This window comes from Nerophis lumbriciformis, linkage group LG10, assembly GCF_033978685.3.
Source record: "Nerophis lumbriciformis linkage group LG10, RoL_Nlum_v2.1, whole genome shotgun sequence".
Classification (NCBI taxonomy): Eukaryota; Metazoa; Chordata; class Actinopteri; order Syngnathiformes; family Syngnathidae; genus Nerophis; species Nerophis lumbriciformis.
In genome coordinates this window covers 35017167-35029461 of record NC_084557.2, presented here as the reverse complement: position 1 = coordinate 35029461, position 12295 = coordinate 35017167, and the positions used below count along the sequence as shown (strand labels likewise).

At 37.8% G+C, this 12295-nt stretch overlaps 1 protein-coding gene across 2 annotated transcripts in view; it reads right to left on the bottom strand.

Moving 5' to 3' along the window:
* Positions 1–12295, bottom strand: part of cmip (c-Maf inducing protein) — a 130950-nt gene that overhangs the window by 86373 nt on the left and 32282 nt on the right. The window lies entirely within an intron of this gene.

The following is a 12295-nucleotide window of genomic DNA, read 5'->3' as shown; positions in this document are numbered from 1 at the left end:
AACATTTACATGCGCATGTCAGTTTTTCCTCGACTTGTTGTGTACTAATACTCATCTATGGTCCTGTACTGCATATACAAAAGGCATGGTGAGCTCACATGGTCGTATTCACATTTCCAAATTTAACAAGATGCAATTTAGCCCTATATCCATACATGATATAGGTAGGCATCCAAGCAAGGTGTGTTGAAACAGTAAGCTTCGTTTTGAGGAAAATGTCAAATATGTTATTAAAAAACAAGGGGAAATAAATGATTATATTGCCATTAGACTGTAATATTAACACAAATGTTATGATAGGGCATTGATAAAATAGTGGTTCACCTGGCTGACTTCTGTGGAGCCAGTTGTAGGCTTACTTGGTAATTGTGTACATGTTTATCTCGATTCCGATTTTGAGTAGTCAACTGACAAGACAGGAAACACTAAAACAACTCAAAATAATCGATATTGCAGTGTAGCCTCCATGTAACGCTACATAGTAAGTAGCAACAAATGAATTACTTTATAAAAATATAAAAATGTTGACTGATTGTCATTTGAAATGTACTGTATGTGTACACATTTTGAGCGTATCCAAAACTATTTTCTAATACTGCCTATTGTATGTTCTAATAAAGAGAATTAAAAGCAGGTGCAGCATGTCTTTATTTACACAGAACGCCATCATAATGCCATGAAAAAACCTACTGTATAGGTCATTACTTTGCATGCGTGCTCAGTACATTTGCATGGCCTCGCAGTGAAGCTCCAATGCTGATTCACTCATGGAAGCGGTAGAAAAAACTTTTAAAAGATGTGCTGTAAAAGTGAAATTTTGGTCAATTGATTGACAATGCAGCGTGATAGTCAGGTACAGACAAGCTCCCTGCCTCTCTAAACAGGGTAAGCAGTATAGAAAACGGATACATAGATGCTTTGGCCAGCTATAAAAAAAAATCTGTGGTACCACTATTTGGGTCATAAAGCTGTTTTAGACATATCCAAAATATATATTGTAATCTAGGGCTGGGCGATATATCGAAATACGCGATATATCGCGGGTTTGTCTCTGTGCGATATAGAAAATGACTATATCGTGATATTCGAGTATACGTTCTCACGCAGTTGCTTTTAGCTGTGGGCATTACACTGCAGGCTCTTCTCACTCTGTCTTGTCGCTCCTTCTCACAGACAACAAGCGCACCTTCTTACATACATCACATACTGTCACGTCATACGTCACATACTATACGCCCTCCTTGAGCAGAGAGGTAGCAGCATGGCTAAAGTTAGCTGTGATGCGAGTGGGAAGACGAGAGAAAGAAGGTGAGAATCTGTTAACAAATGAAGGAAGAATTAATTCCCAAAAAAAACAGCAGGGGGTCCATCGTCTGGTGGTGGTTTGGCTTCAAGTGGGAATTTGTCGAACAGACAACCGTAATTTGTCAAGTGTGAGGCGAAAGCGTTTCTACAAAAAGTAGCATTACTGCTAATACGTAGCATCATTTGAAAAGTCACCTGAAGAGTGCTTGAAACTCTGCATGTTAACATCTCCGTTCGGTGCCACACCATCACAATGCCGAGGCAAACATTTCCACATCAACACAGTATGAAAAAAAGAGTCAACAGACGGAGATAACGTCCGCAGGAACCTACCACATAGCGAAGGACGAACACTATTTGATTTCCTATTATGCAGCTAATTTTTATTTGACAAATTGAAATATCTTGTGTGACATCATGTTTTAAACTAATCGCTTGTTTTAAAATGTCTCTGACAAGCTTGCACTTTGTTTTGGAAATGACATGAATGTTTGTGCCACTGCTTAATAACTGTTTAATAAATACAGTTTTAGTAAATTGACTTAGTTGTTATTTCCTTCTCTGCCTGAACGTTTAAAAGTAGCATATATTAATGCAGTATGAAGAAGAATGTTTTAATGTAGACACATAGAATCATCATACTGCTGTCATCATACTGCTGTGATTATATGCATCAAGTGTTCATTCAAGGCTAAGGCAAAATATCGAGATATATATCGTGTATCGCGATATGGCCTAAAAATATCGAGATATTTAAAAAACGCCATATCGCCCAGCCCTATTGTAATCCATACCAGTGCGTATCCATATGTTAACATGAATGTATATTTTCCTTAAAGGGGAACTGCACTTTTTTTTAAATTTTGCCTATTGTTCTCTATCATTATGAAAGACATGACAACAGGTGGATTTTTTAAAATGCATTCTAAATATTAAATAAATGCGATCAAAAGTCCGCTTACAATGGAGCTTATGGGAGCCGTTCAATTCTGCCTATAGAGCCCCTAAAAATCTTCAACACACCTCCATTTTGTTTTATATACATGACATAAGTACAGTATATATGTAATGTAGTAACGGGCACAAATATAATATTTAATATTTATGGATTTTGATCATTTTGAGCATACACGGCGCATTCATTTCAAAATCGCATCATGTTTGTTTGTTTTTTTTTGCCTTCACTAATTTCTGCGAACCTGCAGACTTCATGAGAGCCAACAAACATAACAAACCATCACTTTGTATACAAAGTCAACCTTCATTAGGATGCCGACTGCTAGGATGTTCATATATTTCCAGTTAGATGAAAAAGGTCTCATAATTCTCGCAAAGAAACAGGGTGGGGTAGCATGGGGGAACAAGCGCTTTTTGTCTCGTCCTCACCAGCTTCAGGTCCTAAATTGGCTGTTAAAGTGTCCCAACTTGGTGGATTACCTACCCAGACGTCTCATGTCCAGGTGAGAGGCATGATTTATGATCTACAATAAACCTACAGGAAGTAGGGAAGCGAGAAAGCAGCAGACCACTCAATGATGTAAATATAGGGACACACAGAAGTCATCACGGCGCCGCTATAGTTTGTCTGCTTAAGCACTTATAATAACAATATCATTAACACTTTTTTAATATTCAAGTCACGAAATGTAAACAGAGTATTATCGGCGCTTTTTGATTGGTTATTTATCAGATTTCATGGCTCCGCTATAAACTGACTTTTATTTACGTTTATTTAATATTTAGAATGCAGGAAAAAAAATGTCTTATCATGATTGTGAACAATAGATAACATTCCAAAAAAAGTGCAGTTCCCCTTTAAAGGTGATTAATGATGATTTTAATCTACATTTAACTTTTTACTGCAAACTGGAACATATTCTTCATGGATCACCAATCCTACACTGGTTACTTTTTCATATTACTTTTTTAAATTATCCACACCTACAAAGATGTTTTTAGGAAACATTTTTCTATGCATTTTGGCCTTTTGTCCCCAAGCAAATTTTGTTTTTTATCTATATAAAAACAGCTTTCTAAAACCCTCAGGCAATATTTTTGTGTGTGAACGCCACGTGTGGCAGGGACCCTAGCACCTCAGCCACTTCAAGTCCAGCACCACCAACATGGCTGAGGGAGACACTGCGTTAGTCGACGAGCTAAACCACTTTTTTGCACATTTTGAGGTGGAAGGACTCCATAAAGTTGCAGCTCAAGCAACAAATCTCAACAGCTCCAGTCTCGCGGTGAAGGAACATGAGGTGAGGTGCACACTAAGGTCCTTGAACCCCAGGAAGACCGCCGAACCAGACGGCGTAACCGGGAGGGTCCTCAAATAGTGTGCAGACCAGCTGGCGAGGGTCTTCACCAGAATTTTCAATGAGTCACTGTCCCAGTCCCTCATCCCATCATGCCTTAAGTCTGCCCCAGTCATAATAGTAAAGTTTAGAAGGTAAGCAATTGCATGCAGTACATTTTTGCAATACATCTTGCCCCTGGGCCTTGAGTTCTACACCAGTGATTTCATACATCACTTTATTGATGAATAAGCTTTATTTTCCGGCTTCTGATTGACCAAAATTCACATAACAGCAGTTAAATGTTGTGTTAATAAGTGGACTGATATTTTTTTAATAACTCAACTGTGTGGATGCAGATTCTTTTAACACCGAAGTGGGGAAAATGTACATATTTGAAAATACAGCTTAAGAGCACCCCATCTTAATAGTGTTTTGTTATAAACCCTGTCTCTTGGCTGGCTAGTTGTTATTATTCAAGTTGTAAGCAATAATTTGAGTAATAAGCATCCCCACATCGTTGGCATAGCAAATGTCACAAGGTTCCGCCTAAACATATGGTCTTACTCGCCAGCATTAGATTATGACATTGTTTTCCAAACATGGGAAAAAAGAAAGTGAGTAGGTGATATTTATTGAACTAAATAAATAATCAAAAACATGACGAAGCAATTTGTGCTTATTGCTCCTCGTCTACATCATACTGAAGCAGAGTGAGTCTAACGACAGCCAAGAATGCTAAAATAATATCTAAACAGCAGGTATTCATCCATAACAATATGGAAAAGCTGCTGATGGTGTGTTTGACAGACAATAAGCTAGAAGTCCACTCTCATGGTAAATACTGTACATTATTATTACATTCAGGATTAGACATTCATTCATTCATTCATATGCACACCCACATGCAGTACATTCAACTTTCGGAAAACAACAACTAGCACCCGAGGAAAGTAATTTCATCACAAACAAATAGAGATGGATCAAGGAGGCTATGGAAAATAGGAAGCGAGGGGCCAACACCAGTAACAGGGAAGAGGGAGCGTACATTAATTGTTGTTTACTTGCTTGTTTGTATCTATAATTGATGTACAACTATGTACCGTATTTTTCGGACTATAAGTCGCAGTTTTTTTCATAGTTTGGCCGGGGGTGCGACTTATACTCAGGAGAGACTTATGTGTGAAATTATTAACACATTACCGTAAAATATCAAATAATATTATTTAGCTCATTCACGTAAGAGACTAGACGTATAAGATTTCATGGGATTTAGCGATTAGGAGTGACAGGTCGTTTGGTAAACATATAGCATGTTCTATATGTTATAGTTATTTGAATGACTCTTACCATAAAATGTTACGTTAACATACCAGGCACGTTCTCAGTTGGTTATTTATGCCTCATATAACGTACACTTATTCAGCCTGTTGTTCACTATTCTTTATTTATTTTAAATTGCCTTTCAAATGTCTATTCTTGGTGTTGGGTTTTATCAAATAAATTTCCCCCAAAAATGCGACTTATACTCCAGTGCGACTTATATATGTTTTTTTCCTTCTTTATTATGCATTTTCGGCAGGTGCGACTTATACTCCGGTGCGAGTTATACTCCGAAAAATACGGTACCTTACAATAAATAACAGGAATATATAAAACTTCACCTGCAGTGTGAATTGTATTTTTTTTTGGCTAAAAAAGTTACTGCACTGTTTCGGATCGTATTGTTCTAAATCAGGGGTCGGCAACCCTTGGCTCTCGAACCGCATGCACCGCCCTAGTGGCTCTCTGGAGCTTTTTCAAAAATGTATGAAAAATGGAAAAGTATGAGGGAAAAAAATATATTTTTTGTTTTAATATGGTTTCTGTAGGAGGACAAACATGACACAAACCTCCCTAATTGTTAGAAATCACACTGTTTATATTAAACATGCTTCAGTGATTAGAGACTATTTGGTGAGTGCCGTTTTGTCCTACTCATTTTGGCGGCCCTTGAACTCACCAAAGTTTGTTAACATGTATAACTTTCTCTGACTTTTCTAACACGTGTTTTATGCCACTCCTTTTTTGTCTCATTTTGTCCACCAAACATTTAATGCTGTGCGTGAATGCACAAAGGTGATCTTTGTTGATGTTATTGACTTGTGTGGAGTGCTAAGCAGGCATATTTGGTCACTGCATGACTGCAAGCTAATCAATGCTAACATGCTATTTAGGCTAGTGGTATGTACATTCTGCATCATTATGCCTCGTGAGTAGGTATATTTGAGCTCATTTAATTTCCTTTAAGTCCTCTTAATTCAATGTATATTTGCATGTCTCATGGCACATTATCTGTGTGTAATATTGGCTGCATTTCTTATAGTTATTTGTGTGCCATTATAGACCAAAGCAAACATTACCCAGCTTGCAAAGATTGTAATAAACCCATTAGAAGAAGACAGCCTGCGTTTCCGTTTAACTTGGACACACACATCTATACCTTTGGCATTTCTAAGACAGTCATTTCCAGGAGTTATTTCACCCTCTGAGAAGCCTCCATTTTACTAATGATTTTGAATGTTGTAAAAATGTGTAGAATAAATATTACATTTCAACATTTATGTCAACCAAAATTTGCGTCAGCATGCGACACAGTCATTTTGATAGTAGGCTAATATAGCTAATATAGACACTTATATAATGTGTTGTCTTCATTATAACACTTATACAAGGCTTTTAATTTTTTGCGGCTCCAGACAAGATTTTTTTTTTGTATTTTGGGTTGCTGACCCCTGTTCTAAATAAACGAATATCTTCCTTGAATGGTATGAGCACCATCAAATTAGCATTCAGTTCACTTTCATCTTATTTCGAACATGCATACGATATAATGTAATGCATTATACAATTCCAGTTGTTTCAATACAGCACGTCCGAAAAGGAGTAGGAAGAAGCACAGTTTATTTAATCCTACCCCTTTTTATACCATAGCAATTTTTATCCAATTTCCTTGTTCTCTGTAACAGAACAGTGAACACATAAATAAATAATATACCATAGTAAGCAAATACATATTAAATACATAAATAATATTTGTCTCAATAAAAAAAGGGAAAAAAAGGGTTCAGGATGTTAATCATAATTATTTTTGTGTACTTTGTGAACACTTGTAGTTTGAACAGTCTCTTAAACTGAATCATATTGGTTAATCCGTTCCATAATTTAATTCCACATTAGATTTAGACTTCCTTTTATTGTCATTCAAATTTGAACTTTACAGTACAGATAAGAACGAAATTTTGTTGCATTAACTCGTTGTAGTGCAGGATAAAAGAGCAATAAGGTGCAGATATAAATAAATAGATTACTGTACAGATAAATATATTGCACTTTTGCATATGCATCCACGTTTATGGATGTATGTTATATTGTCTTTATATTCCAGCGAGTTAATCCGTTTTTGGGGGGAATTGAGGGATTATTATGGGGATTATTATCATGCGTTCACATACTGATATACTAAAGGTTTTAAGTGTTGTACGAGCATACAAATGTTTTAAATTAGATTTTCATCTTAGGTTATATTTCTTCTCTTTTGTTGAGAAGAATTGTTGTGCATTCTTGGGTAGCAGGTTATAGTTTGCTTTATGCATCATTTCAGCTGTTTGCAAATGCACCAAATCGTTGAATTTCAATAACTGTGATTTAATAAATAAAGGGTTTGTAAGTTCTTATGTAGTATTATTATGAAGCATTTGATTTGAATCGTTGTTAAAACTAACGGTTACACCCCTCGTCTCTGGGTTTTCAGCTGAAAATGTTTGCATATAAATTGTGCCCGAGTCAGCTTCTCTTTAATCCTGAAGAGGATAAGTCTTAAAATGAATGGATGCCCGCCACAAATAAATGTGGTCCTCCCTGTTGCAGGTAGGGTGTGTTACACATGATGTGTGCTGACGAAGGTGCCTGTCAAAAACAATGTCACTGTTATCAACATGACACACTTCTTTCCCCCCAAACTGTGTCAAACACACCATGACAGTAATCCAGGATTGCTTTCTGACAAGAACAACCAAACTGCCTGTGGAATACAACGGTGGTCCTCAATCACCGGTCCGGGACCGGTACCGGTCCGTGACGCATTTGCTACCGGGCCGCACAGAAACATCCATTTTCTACCACTTGTCCCACTCCGGACATTAAATCATTTATAAACTCACCGCATTTTCTCCGACTTAACTTTCGCCTCTCCCACAAAACCAGACCTGGGCAAAATACGGCCTGCGGGCCACATGCGGCTCGTTAAGATTTTCAATCCGGCCCGCCGGACAATCTACATAATTTTTTTAGACCTTTAACATCAAAGCTGTCGCCGCCATTATGATGTGCAGTGCTGTTTTTAAATGACCGTAAGTTGAACTATAGAAAGTATTTCAATGGTTGAAATCTGCGCTTTTGGGTGTTATATTATTACGGTAATCTACGTCACAGCAGCTCAGACCAGGAACAAAGCAGAGTGGGCGGGGTTTGTTTTCAGAGCAGCCAGCCCGAAACGCATGTGTGTCAGAAACAGATGCGGAAGCAGATTTTTACATGATAATATATCATATTGTAGGTGTTTATTACACTTTGCATTCATATTTTGCTGTTTGTTACATTTGTGTTGTGTTTTGCTTGATTGTAAAAGTTTCACAAGTATTGAGGAGCACTGTTACTATTCAGTGTTTTATGGTTCATAGTTAATATTGCATATCCCACTTTTTTTTTTTTTTTCGTGTACATTTTGGGTGTCCCATTCAGTAAAAAACTGTAAAATTCCATTCTGCTTTTTTGAGGTGGTCTGTCATAAAAACAAATTTAATTCTATCGGATGTTGTGACTTTTGATATTAAGTGTTCCTGAAAAAAAGGTACCCAAACACACATACTGTACAGCAGATTTTTTACAGCTAAATGTGTATATATCATTCATATACACATTGGCCCCCCCCCCCAGACACTTTTTTTCTCTCAATGTGGCCCCTGAGTCAAAATATTTGCCCAGCTCTGCACTAAACACACCAATAAGCTTTTTAATAGATGTATATTACAACTCTTTTGTTATAGTCCATGGGACAATGCACATTAATGGACATATACAATGTTAATGTGCCAGATTGTAGCCAAAGGCACATTTTTCATGTCTCATTTTCTGTTTTATCTGCCACACATAGAAAGCCGGTCCGTGAAAATAATGCATACATTAAACCAGTCCTTGGTGGAATAAAGGTTGGGGAACCCTAGAACAGTGTTTTTCAACCTTTTTGGAGCCAAGGCACATTTTTGTTCATTGACAAAATGCAGAGGCACACCACCAGCAGAAAACATTAAAAATGTAAACTTGGTAGTTGATATTGACAGTAAAAAGTCATTGTTGCAATTGTTGGATATGAATTCAAACCATAACCAAGCTTGTGTCACTATAGCTCGTCGCAAAGTAAGTGTCACGACCTGTCACGTCACGCCGTGACTTATTTGTAGTTTTTTGGTGTTTTCCTGCATGTCCCGTTTTAGTTCTGGTCTTACGCTCCTATTTTGGTGGCTTTTCCTCTTTTGTTGGTATTTTCCTGTAACAGTTTCATGTCTTTCTTTGAGCGCTATTCCCTGCTTTGTTTTAGCAATCAAGACTATTTCAGTTGTTGTTATCCTTCTTTGTTTGGACATTGCTGATTGTCATGTCATGTGTGGATGTACTTTGTGGATGCCGTCTTTGCTCCACAGTAAGTCTTTGCTGTCCTCCAGCATTCTGTTTTTGTTTACTTTGTAGCCAGTTCAGTTTTAGTTTTGTTCTGTATAGCCTTCTCTAAGCTTTAACGCATTTTCTTAGGGGCACTCACAGTTTGTTTATTTTTGGTTTAAGCATTGGATACCTTTTTACCTGCATGCTGCCTCCCGCTGTTTCCGACATCTACAAAGCAATTACCGTAGCTACCGGCTGCCACCTACTGATATAGAAGAGTATTACAGCTCTAGACAGCACCGACACTCAACAACAACACATAATTTGCAGATGAAAATTACTGGTTTGCAAAAAATATCTTTAACCCAAATAGGTTTAACCCAAATTGTCCCACGGACTCCATGGGACAATGCACATTAATGGACATATACAATGTTAATGTGCCAGATTGTAGCCTAAGGCAAATTTTTCATGCTCATTTTTTTGCTGTTATATCTGCCACAGGTAGAAAGCCGGTCTGTGAAAATAACGCATACATTAAACCGGTGCCTGGTGGAAAAAGGGTTGGGGAACCCTAGAACAGTGTTTTTCAACCTTTTTGGAGCCAAGGCACATTTTAGTTCATTGACAAAATGTGAGGCACACCACCAGCAGAAAACATTAAAAATGTAAACTCGGTAGTTGATATTGACAGTAAAAAGTCACTGTTGCAATTGTTGGATATGAATTCAAACCATAACCAAGCATGCATCACTATAGCTCGTCTCAAAGTAAGTGTCACGACCTGTCACATCACGCCGTGACTTACTTTGTAGTTTCTTGGTGTTTTCCTGCGTGTAGTGTTTTAGTTCTTGTCTTACGCTCCTATTTTGGTGGCTTTTCCTCTTTTGTTGGCATTTCCCTGTAGCAGTTTCATGTCTTTCTTTGAGCGCTATTCCCTGCTTTGTTTTAGCAATAAAGACTATTTCAGTTGTTTTTATCCTTCTTTGTTTGGACATTGTTGATTGCTATGTCATGTGCGGATGTACTTTGTGGACGCCGTCTTTACGCCACAGTAACTCTTTGCTGTCGTCCAGCATGCTGTTTTTGTTTATTTTGTAGCCAGTTCAGTTTTAGTTTCGTTTTCCATAGCCATCCCTAAGCTTCAATATCTTTTTCAGGGGCACTCGCCTTTTGTTTATTTTTGGTTTAAGCATTGGATACCTTTTTACCTGCACGCTGCCTGCCGCTGTTTCCAACATCTACAAAGCAATTAGCTAACGGCTGCCACCTACTGATATGGAAGAGTATTACAGCTCTAGACAGCACCGACACTCAACAACAACACATAATTTGCAGTTGAAAATTACTGGTTTGCAAAAAATATCTTTAACCCAAATAGGTTTAACCCAAATTGTCCCATGGAATCCATGGGACAATGCATATTAATGGACATATGCAATGTTAATGTGCCAGATTGTAGTCAAAGGCAAATTTTTCATGCTTATTTTTTTTTTGCTGTTTTATCTGCCACAGGTAGAAAGCTGGTCCGTGAAAATAATGCATACAATAAACTGGTGCCTGTTGGAAAAAAGGTTGGGGAACCCTAAAACAGTGTTTTTCAACCTTTTTGGAGGCAAGACACTTCACCCTTGCTCCTGATGGGTGCTGGTTAGCGCCTTGCATGGCAGCTCCCGCCATCAGTGTGTGAATGGGTGAATGTGGAAATACTGTCAAAGCGCTTTGAGTACCTTGAAGGTAGAAAAGCGCTATACAAGTATAACCCATTTATCATTTATTTATCATTTAGTTCATTGACAAAATGCGAAAACATTAAAAATGTAAACTCGGTAGTTGATATTGACAGTAAAAAGTCATTGTTGCAATTGTTGGATATGAATTCAAACCATAACCAAGCATGCGTCACTATAGCTCATCTCAAAGTAAGTGTCACGACCTGTCACATCACGCCGTGACTTATTTGTAGTTTTTTGGTGTTTTCCTGCGTGTACTGTTTTAGTTCTTGTCTTATGCTCTTATTTTGGTGGCTTTTCCTCTTTTGTTGGCATTTCCCTGTAGCAGTTTCATGTCTTTCTTTGAGCGCTATTCCCTGCTTTGTTTTAGCAATAAAGACTATTTCAGTTGTTTTTATCCTTCTTTGTTTGGACATTGTTGATTGCTATGTCATGTGCGGATGTACTTTGTGGACGCCGTCTTTACGCCACAGTAACTCTTTGCTGTCGTCCAGCATGCTGTTTTTGTTTATTTTGTAGCCAGTTCAGTTTTAGTTTCGTTTTCCATAGCCATCCCTAAGCTTCAATATCTTTTTCAGGGGCACTCGCCTTTTGTTTATTTTTGGTTTAAGCATTGGATACCTTTTTACCTGCACGCTGCCTGCCGCTGTTTCCAACATCTACAAAGCAATTAGCTAACGGCTGCCACCTACTGATATGGAAGAGTATTACAGCTCTAGACAGCACCGACACTCAACAACAACACATAATTTGCAGTTGAAAATTACTGGTTTGCAAAAAATATCTTTAACCCAAATAGGTTTAACCCAAATTGTCCCATGGAATCCATGGGACAATGCATATTAATGGACATATGCAATGTTAATGTGCCAGATTGTAGTCAAAGGCAAATTTTTCATGCTTATTTTTTTTTTGCTGTTTTATCTGCCACAGGTAGAAAGCTGGTCCGTGAAAATAATGCATACAATAAACTGGTGCCTGTTGGAAAAAAGGTTGGGGAACCCTAAAACAGTGTTTTTCAACCTTTTTGGAGGCAAGACACTTCACCCTTGCTCCTGATGGGTGCTGGTTAGCGCCTTGCATGGCAGCTCCCGCCATCAGTGTGTGAATGGGTGAATGTGGAAATACTGTCAAAGCGCTTTGAGTACCTTGAAGGTAGAAAAGCGCTATACAAGTATAACCCATTTATCATTTATTTATCATTTAGTTCATTGACAAAATGCGAAAACATTAAAAATGTAAACTCGGTAGTTGATATTGACA